This window comes from Gymnoscopelus braueri (genome assembly GCF_963280865.1).
Source record: "Gymnoscopelus braueri genome assembly, chromosome: 4".
Lineage (NCBI taxonomy): Eukaryota > Metazoa > Chordata > Actinopteri > Myctophiformes > Myctophidae > Gymnoscopelus > Gymnoscopelus braueri.
In genome coordinates this window covers 7,924,576-7,934,668 of record NC_137605.1, presented here as the reverse complement: position 1 = coordinate 7,934,668, position 10,093 = coordinate 7,924,576, and the positions used below count along the sequence as shown (strand labels likewise).

The 10,093-nt window shown below is 39.5% G+C and overlaps 1 long non-coding RNA gene across 1 annotated transcript; it reads right to left on the bottom strand.

The window, feature by feature from the left end:
* Window positions 1-3,749: 3,749 nt before the first annotated feature.
* On the bottom strand, window positions 3,750-5,617 carry LOC308083892. Its single transcript, XR_013933022.1, has 3 exons — window positions 5,589-5,617; window positions 5,122-5,172; window positions 3,750-4,177 (listed from the first exon to the last, which is right to left on the bottom strand). It is a non-coding gene; the product is annotated as an uncharacterized lncRNA (long non-coding RNA).
* Window positions 5,618-10,093: the final 4,476 nt, after the last annotated feature.

The window sequence follows — 10,093 nt, the reverse complement described above, 5'->3', positions numbered from 1 at the left end:
TTTGCAGGATTGGTCCGTTTTGAACAAAATGCCTCGAATCATGAACGCAGCTTGCAATTTCCGTGAAATTTCACACGCACATTCCCACTAGGCCGAGGAAGAAATGCCACCTATTTCACATTGGCCTGTTATAGTGCCACCAGCAGGTCTAATTTAGCAAAACACATTTTTGGAACAAAATGCCACAAATCATAAATGCCGTGTCCGATTGCCGTGAAAGGCCTAGGAAGAAATGGCACCCTTTTCACATTGGCCTATTATACCGCCACCAGGAGGCCACAATAACGTACCTGACCTGGCGTAGACCTGTGCTCCGAGGAGCACTTTTTCTAGTTGTATTTATTTTTGTGTGTAAAAAACTTGTAACTTTTTTTATATGCTTTATAAATTAAGCACTTTGAAACTGAAGATGATGGCCAATGTTGATGATAGTAAAAATTATAATAATATCGTATCGATATCGTGAGCCCAATATCGTGTATCGTATCATATGTACCGTGAAATTAATCGTGACACCCCTAAATAGATTTTGAGTCATGTCAAAGAAGTTTTCAAAACATGATATTTTGACACTTTAAAAACTGAAAAAATACAAATAACTAATGGGTATAAATACATGTATTTAAACCTTTTTAAATGTCTCACCATTTCCTGCATTTTTGGGTGAGCGGGGAACATAGAACCTTTTTTTGGTTGAGTGGGGAACATAGAACCTTTTTTAGAACCTTTTTTGGTTGAGTGGGGAACATAGAACCCTTTTTTGGTTGAGCAGGGAACATAGAACCCGGGGAACATAGAACCTTTTTTTGGGGGGGAGGGGAACATAGAACCTGGGGAACATAGAACCTGGGGAACATAGGTACGGTCCCGTTGGTTTCAAGGGAGATAAAGCTGTAAATCTTACCATAATCATCCAATCAACATTAATTCATGTTCAGACACAGTACATCTAAACAAATAGGCACTCATACCTCCAGGCTAATTTTATAAGACCTCAATGGGATTGGTAATAACACATAAACAAGTGATACATTACACTAAATGATCTGTCTTCATTCACTTTGGTTTTCTCCCCACATAGTTTAAAGCTCAATCTGAAAAAAGCAACCCGATCTCCAGAGATTACCGTAACATTGTACGGAACGAGTGCACTTCATTCCGTGGATAGCCGCCTCGGAACCCCCAAATTGCGTGCATATGTACGGCGCTCCCTTTGTGACAAAACCATTTCGGAGGCGCGCAGTCACAGGCGAACTGTCACCCCGTGAAGGACCACCGAGGGAGCTAAGGCGACCGAGTTGCCGTCCTGAACGGTGTGACGTTCGCCTGTGCCTACTCAGCGCCGTTTGAGTTATGTACCGATAGGCACAGAATCGTAAATTTTGTTGTGGGGACTGCTCTGCTTCCGGGTTTTTCCGGGTTGCGACTGGTTACGCCCACCGTGGGACTCGCCGTACATATGCACGCAATTTCGGGGTTTCTAGGCGACTATCCACGGAATGAAGTGCACTCGTTCCGTGCAATGTTACGGTAATCTCTGGAGATCAGGCTGGAAAAAAGAGTTGACACACTAGCTGTGCTTTCATAGTTTCTGATTAAAACAGGTCTCTGGCCTCGCGTATTTAGAACAGTATGTTTTCTCTTAACCCTTTAAGACCGGGAAAGCATCATCCGTGTCTTTTTAAGATTTCTTTGGCTATTAAAAAAATAGCAGATCTACAAACTCATAGTGCGGCACTCGGTGCCGCACTATGAGTTTGTAGATCTGCTATTTTTTTTTAATTCGTGCAAATCTTGGAATATATATTTTTTAAAGCGAACATTCGTAACATATTTAGTTCCAAGGACCCCCAAAAGCAAAGATTTGAGTTACAAATGTTCGCTTAAAAAATAAATAAATAAAAAAATGTATATAGAGAGAGAGAGAGAGAGAGAGAGAGAGAGAGAGAGAGAGAGAGAGAGAGACAGAGAGAGAGAGGAGGTTTTGTTCATCATTGATTAGAACAGCTGAATGGACCTCCAAGCTCACAATGAGGTTGGAGGTCAAAAGGGGGTGGAGCCTGGAGTCAGCTAAACCAGCTAACTCCACCCCCCTTTGGTGAACTTTGAGGTTCCAATGGAGTTAGATGGTTTTGTCTGAAGCACTTTTTAATACTTTTCATTGGTTTAATAATATTTTAATCAACACACAGACGTAAAGGGTGTTCAATGGCCCTGATTTATGGAAAAAAATTCAAAAGTGGAAAATTTTAGTTAGCTGGTTCCTGCCGGACAGCCACGATATTATATATTTTTTCACACAAATTGTCATGATTTTTTTCAAAAATAGCAGATCTACAAGCTCATAGCGCGGCACTCGGTGCCGCATTATGAGCTTGTATATCTGCTATTTTTGAATAGCCAAAGAAATCTAAAATGACACGAGATGCGTTCCCGGATTGAATGGCTTAATGATGGCACATAATTTGTCCTTCAGTAAAGGTTGTTTACGCACAGATTGGTTTATGTTATGCTTACTTAGATGAGTGATTGACCACATGTACATGTACTGGTTCAAGCAGATAAAGGTCATAAATCATGACAGGTGCCTTCGCATTAAATTATTCTGACACTGCATTCAATTAAAATCCTGGCATGTACATACATTTTTTTCTCTCAAGTTTCTTTGTTCCAGTGTTCCATTGGCATGTTATCCTTGACGTTTCCGTGAGAAGCATTTAATGAATCAAATCAAATCAAGTGTAGCTTGTAGTGCGTGTCTTTGTATCCATTGTTACATTTGCATTCTTTGGACTTTCTCATCGACACAGAATGCCTGATCACCTTAATGGAAAACACAACTATTTAAGCCACCTTGCCAAACCAAACAAATGGTTTAGCTGGTAGAACTTGATCTCCTTCTGTTCTCAAGTAACACTGTCCTTTGAAAAGCCAGCAATCTCTTTAATAGCCATATGTATACTACACACCCACTCACCTTTGCAACTAAGTGTCCCTTTTGCGATGGAAGCACTGTTTGTACCGATGAGACTCAATTATTATTATCCAAAATTAATTAGTTATTATTAATTATTATTATAAGACCTGAGGCCGATTTCTACAAAATATCTTCTAAATCCTAACAGTTTTCTTATAAAAACTTATGTTGCTAGGAACACTTTTTCTAGTTCAATATCTGTCCACTTCCTCCCTAGTAGGCTGCAGGTGTAATTCAGTAGTCAGCAGCCCAAAATAAGCGACTAGGCTAGACTAGATGTTTGTAACGTCATAATTTCCTTTCAGGGATTAATAAAGTATATCTCATCTCATCTCATCTCATCTCATCTCATAGGCTAAGTTTTACCACTTTGCATCGGCTACCTATTTGAAAATAGCAGATCTACATCTAAATATTTTGAATATTTACTTACAAGTAACTTTACAGGAAAAACAAGCCCAAAGTTGCTTATAATAAGCAGACATGGCAACACTTGTAAACAGGAAACCCCTTGATTCAGCAGTGAATTACACTTGTATAGCTAAGGAAGTATAACTTCTGCTTTTGTTGAGTTTACTGAATTCCAAAAATGTTGCATCTGCATTCAGATCCTAGCAGTTTAGATAAGTGATTATTACAGGGATCCAAAAATTTATGTGTGTTCCAAGTCCGTTGGAATATATATCAGTGTTTGAAGCATATGGAACCGGAAATATACAGTAGGGACTGGGACCCTAAAATAACCTTTTATGATAACGGACAAAGGTATGGATGACATTTCTGGAAACTTTGCTTTATTGTATTAAGTAACGGTCTGAGAACATTCATTACAAAATTGGTTATTTTGCTCTAAAAAGATAACAATCCATTTCAAAATCCAAAGTTGTAAAGCGTTAGGAAAAAGAAAAACAAGTTGAGCTTTTTTCTAATTCAGTTCCAGACAATTTGGGTAATGCCAATGCATCCCTCACTCGCTATAACCCCGTTCACTCTCTCCCTAAGTGTATTGTGATCCTCCTTGTAAAGCCCCCAGAGAAAATGGGTGATGCCGGCCGCATCTCCTGAGTCCTTCAAGGCTTGTGTCATGTGTTCAAAATGTTCCAGACTCGACCTAAATTTTCGGAAGAAATCTGAATCCAGCCCATTCAGATAATTCAAGATCGTGTCTTTTAGTTGATGTGGTGGGTCCATGGTTGATTCCTGTTACAAACAGAGGATGTTACACAAGTGTGAAGAAACTCGACACAACTTTAGGTATACGTACATCTCCCAGGAGGCCCACAAGTTCAAAACTTTTAATCCCTATATCTGATTGGATCAGATTTGGATGTTGGATAGTTCAAAACCAATAATCAGGATTGGGATCACAATCCACCCAGACGTAAAGGGTGTTCAATATAGCACTGATTTATGGGGGGAAAAATGCAAAAGCGGAAAAATTGAGTTAGCTGGTTCCTGCCGGACAGCAACGATATATTAAAGAGTGTAAATTTAAATACTACCTTATTCGTAGCCTTTATGGTTTATTCAAAATTTCATTTATTTTTGTCACATTTGCAGTGTACACTTGCCTACCTCTCAGAACAGTGTATTCAAATACAGATCATAGAATAACCCTATAGTGTCCCTCCCCCCCATTGCATAACCTTCTGTATTATCTATAACATCGGTCTTTGTTGCTATGTGAGCATGCACACAGCTTATACTTAGGGTTTATACAGGTTTCTATGAATGACAAAGAAGAAATGCATAGGCCATGGGTTTATAGGATTACTATATACTGTAGTAGTATATGAATTGTAATTATTTTTTACTGTGACTGATCAATGGGATTTTCTTTTTATATATTGTTGTGATTGTGATGACTACTACTTTACTTGTATGAATTGACTCGGTTGGTCCCCATGATATTCTTAATGTTTTCTTTCTTTTTTGGTATTTATTTGATTATGATTATTTTTTATTACTATTATAGGTTTTATTATAGGCCTATCTGTCATGTAAAGCTGAATCTGATGATAACTCTAAAAAATTATAAATATAAAAAATATACAAACAATACTAAAAAGAAATATATACAAGTATATGTATATATATATATATGTATATAAAATAAATCATTAGAATGTTTTACAGAGACTTACGTTGTGTGTTTGTGTTGAAGAAACCGACCCAGGATGTCTTTACTGATGTGCCTGTCATGAACAAAACAAACACATCATCCATGTTAACATTTATGACACTTAAACTCCTCTCTCATAAAAGTAATGTAACAATAGACAAAAACTCACAACGTGATAAATGTGTTATTTTGCCACTTGAATACATAGCCTAGAGATACTGCAATACTTTACAAATAATATGCAATAAAGTACAAGATCATCACCCGGAGTAACATTATGGTGCTTCAACTTGTATACAAATGAAATTAAATGAAAAGGGAAGATATTAGTTGAGCTCAATAGCTAGCAAGTTTAGTCAAAAACAACGTCATAATAGCCAGTGTATGAAAATATACACATTGACACATGCATCCAGATATAGTGAATAACAAAAGTAGAATACATGAAAAATGCTAATTGTGTTACATGAAACACAGTATGACACTCACCCGTCTAGAGGAAATCAGGAGAGTAGAGAGATGAGGATGTGGAGGACTTTTATTGGGACAGAAGGGGAGGGGTTGAAGTAGGTTGACTGTTCTAATAGGTAGCATGGGAGCGGGGCGGTTCATTGTTGAGCTAATAGTACATGCTTGAAGCCATATCACACTCTTTGCCAGTGTTGGAAAAAACATTAATATATTAGGCCTACCTATTACTTGTTTAAGGCACATACAGATATAAAACACTGAAACAACAAAATAAAACCAGAACATTTGTAAGTTAAAAACAATTACATGGTGAGGTAGGGAGATTTAAGAGCAGGTGATTAAAAAGTCCATAGGATATTGGGGCATAGAAAAGTTAAACAAAAAATCTAGACGGTAATTGTGCCATCTTTGAATGTGCATTAGTGAGGCACAATTATTTGTAGTTGAGGTTGAAAATGGAGTAATCATGTAACTTTAATATAAAAATAAATATATACATTTCCGGTGCCTTTGTCATTTTAGCATGGGTGTCGGGAATTGAAGCAAAATAAAGCTTAGAGAAGTTGTGAAAAACACATTTATGTGGAATGGCTATTGATAAAAAATATATCAGTAGCAAATATATAAAAAACTAGAAAATGTGCTCCTCGGAGCACAAGTCTCCGCCAGCAGACTATAGCAATTATATTATCATAGCAATAACTAATGAGATACAGTAGAGTAAAAGAACAGTTTCAGCAGTTGATTGGTGTGTTTGATCAGCTTTGGCCTTCTGCGCCTTTGTTTGACCAATGTTAGGTGTTCTCAGAGGGACACACACACGCACGGACGGGTGATTTGGACTAGAAGATACTGTTCCAATCAAGACTGATTGATCCTGTCTTACCTCGCTTCAAAAATGTAAACGTTTTTTTGAAGTGACACACCTATTTATAGAATTGTATTTCGTCATGCATTCCTCTAGCCAATCAAAGGCATTGGTGTCAACATATTAATACGTATTAAGATTTCGGTCTTGTTGTGGGATCAATTCAACTCTAGTCCTCTTCTGTGTTACTGTTGTAGATGAGTATGCTTTCTTAGCTTTGGCCTTCTGCGCCTTTGCTTGACCAATGTCAGGTGTTCTCAAAGGGACACACACACGCACGGACGGGTGATTTGGACTAGAAGATACTGTTCCAATCAAGACTGATTGATCCTGTCTTACCTCGCTTCAAAAACGTAAACGGCTTTTTGAAGTGACACACCTTTTTATTATAGGATTGTATTTCGTCATGCGTCCCTCTAGCCAATCAGAGACATTGATGTCAACATATTGACACGTATTAAGAGTTCGGCTTTGTTGTGGGATCATTTCAACTCTAGTCCTCTTCTACGTTACAATTGTAGATGAGTATGCTTTCTTAGCTTTGGCCTTCTGCGCCTTTGCTTGACCAATGTTAGGTGTTCTCAGAGGGAAACACACACGCACAGACGGGTGACTTGGACTTACTGAAGGTACTGTTCCAATCAAGTCTGATTGATCCTGTTTTACCTCACTTCAAAAAGTAGGGGCTTTTTGAAGTGACACACCTATTTATAGAATTTTATTTCGTCACGCGTCCCTCTAGCCAATCAGAGGCATTGGTGTCAACAAATTGACACGTGTCACGTGGAGCTTGCCCAATGTTAGCTTGGCTAACAATGTTTGCTCACACAAAGCGAAAACATATTCTCCACTTTCGGCGGAGACAATAACTTGTTTTTAACTCTCTCTGAGTCATATGGTGAGATAACAGTGACTGTTTAACATGCATTTATGCCTGGAGGTAAAGATTAATACACAAACTCACACAAACACAACCTTTGGATCAATCATTTAATTTACTTTCTTTTTGTCAACAACATTCCTTTGTGTGTAGTCATTAAAACTAGTTTTATGCTTTAAACATAATATCCATTTGAACAGACATAACACGTCTCACAAAAATATTACAATTACAAGCGCTGGGTAAATCACTGAGGAGGAATGCATTGACCAGCTTATGAAAAAACACTATTTCTGAACAAGAGCAACCTCATGTAAAAAAAAAAAAAAAAAAACAATATTTTCAAATCGCAAACAAGATACCCAGCTACACAAATCTTCCACACGTCACCAACACATTTCTTACTTGTTTAATTTTAGGACAGTATGTGAAAGTTAAATGTTATCGTTTAAGTTATGTTTATGTTGGCTTTACTGTTGTATGGACCACGTTTCTGATGTGGGCCGTCCATCTGACTTTCTCCACAGACGTTTACCGCTGCACAGATAGGGCACAAAAAGGACACAGACAAGGTGACTGCCCATACGTCTGACATCCCATTACTCCGACTATATGTGGCTTTGCGTGCGGTTAGGGTTAATGTTAGGGTTAGGGTTAGTAATGGGGTGAGTCGGACGGTACTCTGACAACGGGTATGCAGCCCATCTGATCCCCATGAAATATAGAGAAGGGTTCCAAGTTATTTTAATTCTATTAGTTTGAGTTTTGAAAGCAATTAATCCCCATTTAGCACTTTACATGAAAACCTTAATTACACCTCTTAAAGTGAAAACCTTAGTTGTAACTTTTTAAGTAACTTAGACAGACACCTGGACATGAATTTTAAGGGTTTTTAGTAATGAAATGTAGTTTTAGGGAAAGGGGAATTGGGTTTAGGGACAAGGGAATGAATAAGGTACAATACAAATTGGCATTTATCCGAAATGACAATAAAGTGCAAAAACAAAATACAACTTAGCTTATTTAGTGCAAATAGAACACTCAGCTACCTCAAAAACAATATATCATGAAATACCTTCAAAATGAATTGACCAAATACCTTGAATTGTTTCACAAATATATACCTCAGTGCACTGCAGTTACTTATATAACCTAAGCTGGCATCTAAAGGAAAACAAAACAAAACCCAACCCCACGTTGCAGGCCTGTTCACCGTTGTGTCCAGAAGATGGCGTCCTCGTGCACGGAATGCTTACTCACAGTCAGACATTCTTTTCAAACTGTTCCACACACAGTTCCAAAGACCGACGTGATGCTCCGACGACGAGTCTAAAGTTTCCAAACTCCACAGTCCACAGTCTTTTAGTAGGATGGAATAAGTCCTTATAATCCGTCCTCACTCTCTCCTCTGAAAACGTGTGAGCTTGTAGATTGGATATTTTCAAATAGCTGATGGGCTAAAGTGGTTAAGCTGCTGGGGACCCCTGGAACACTCCCAAGGACCCCCCTGGTAGTGATGCGTGGGACAACACGTCTCTCTCTCTCTCTCTCTCTCTCTCTCTCTCTCTCTCTCTCTCTCTCTCTCTCTCTCTCTCTCTCTGCGCTCTCTCTCTCTCGTTGTTGTGCCGTGCGCTCAGCTAGGTTTCAATTGTGTATATACTTCGTTTGGCGGGCGGTATTGCGCACCAAAAATGGGTCGCACGACTGACACAAAGAGATCCACATCGCAATGTGAGCTTGTAGATCTGCTACTTTCAAAATATGTTTTATATATTTTATACACACACACACACACACACACACACACACACACACACAGACGGATGCAATGCGCAGTGTTGGAAAATTTTTGTTAGGCTACTAGTTACTTTGCAGATTTTGATTATTATTACAAAACATACATTAACCACTTCAGTCTTATATAAACTTTGTCTATTTTAAAAATAGCAGAACTAAGCTACATGTTGTAAGCTTGTAGATCTGCTATTTTCAATTTTAACATAACATGTGAAACTGGACTTTCTTTATAACGAGTACTTTAACTTTTTTAATTTTGATACCAAGCGCCACCTTGTGGCTGAACGGCCATATAAACTTTCTAATCCTTGCAATGGGAGGCGCTAAGATTCTGTGGGCGTCAACTTTTAAAGGTACGTTTAGGTACCTCTGAGGTCCAATAGGCGGCAATAGTCGGCCGTTTGAAGATCGCGCATGAACGAACAGATAACCACTGTAGCTCCACTGAGGCGGCAGGGAATCCGACTGTAGACTTACATCGACGATTGGCTTTTGGCGGCGGGCTTGATGGAGGAGGTGATGCAACACACGAATGTGGCCATCTCTCACCTAACGTCGCTTGGCTTCACCATCAACGCCCAGAAGAGCGTTTTGGTCCCGTCCCAGCGGACCACCTTCATAGGGATCTCGCTGGACTCGAACACGCTAATGGCGTGTCTGTCCCAGGACAGGATAGACAGCTTTTTGGCCTGTGTGAGGTCTTTCCACGTGGGGCGTCAAGTCAATTACAGGCTTTGCATGCAGGCGGCAGGTCTCATGGCTTCGGCTATACACCTGATCGCCCACTTTGGGTTCTCGGAAAGTTCTGGTGTCTCCACGGTGCGCAGAGTCACTCAGACCGTGGTCACAGGCAGCCTTTCTGTCCGGAGGGGTCAGTGTAGGCACTGTGATATCACGGAAATTCATCACCACGGACGCCAGCCTCACCGGTTGGGGCGCCGTCCACGAGGGCCGCCCGGCCAGGGGGGTGTGGGACCT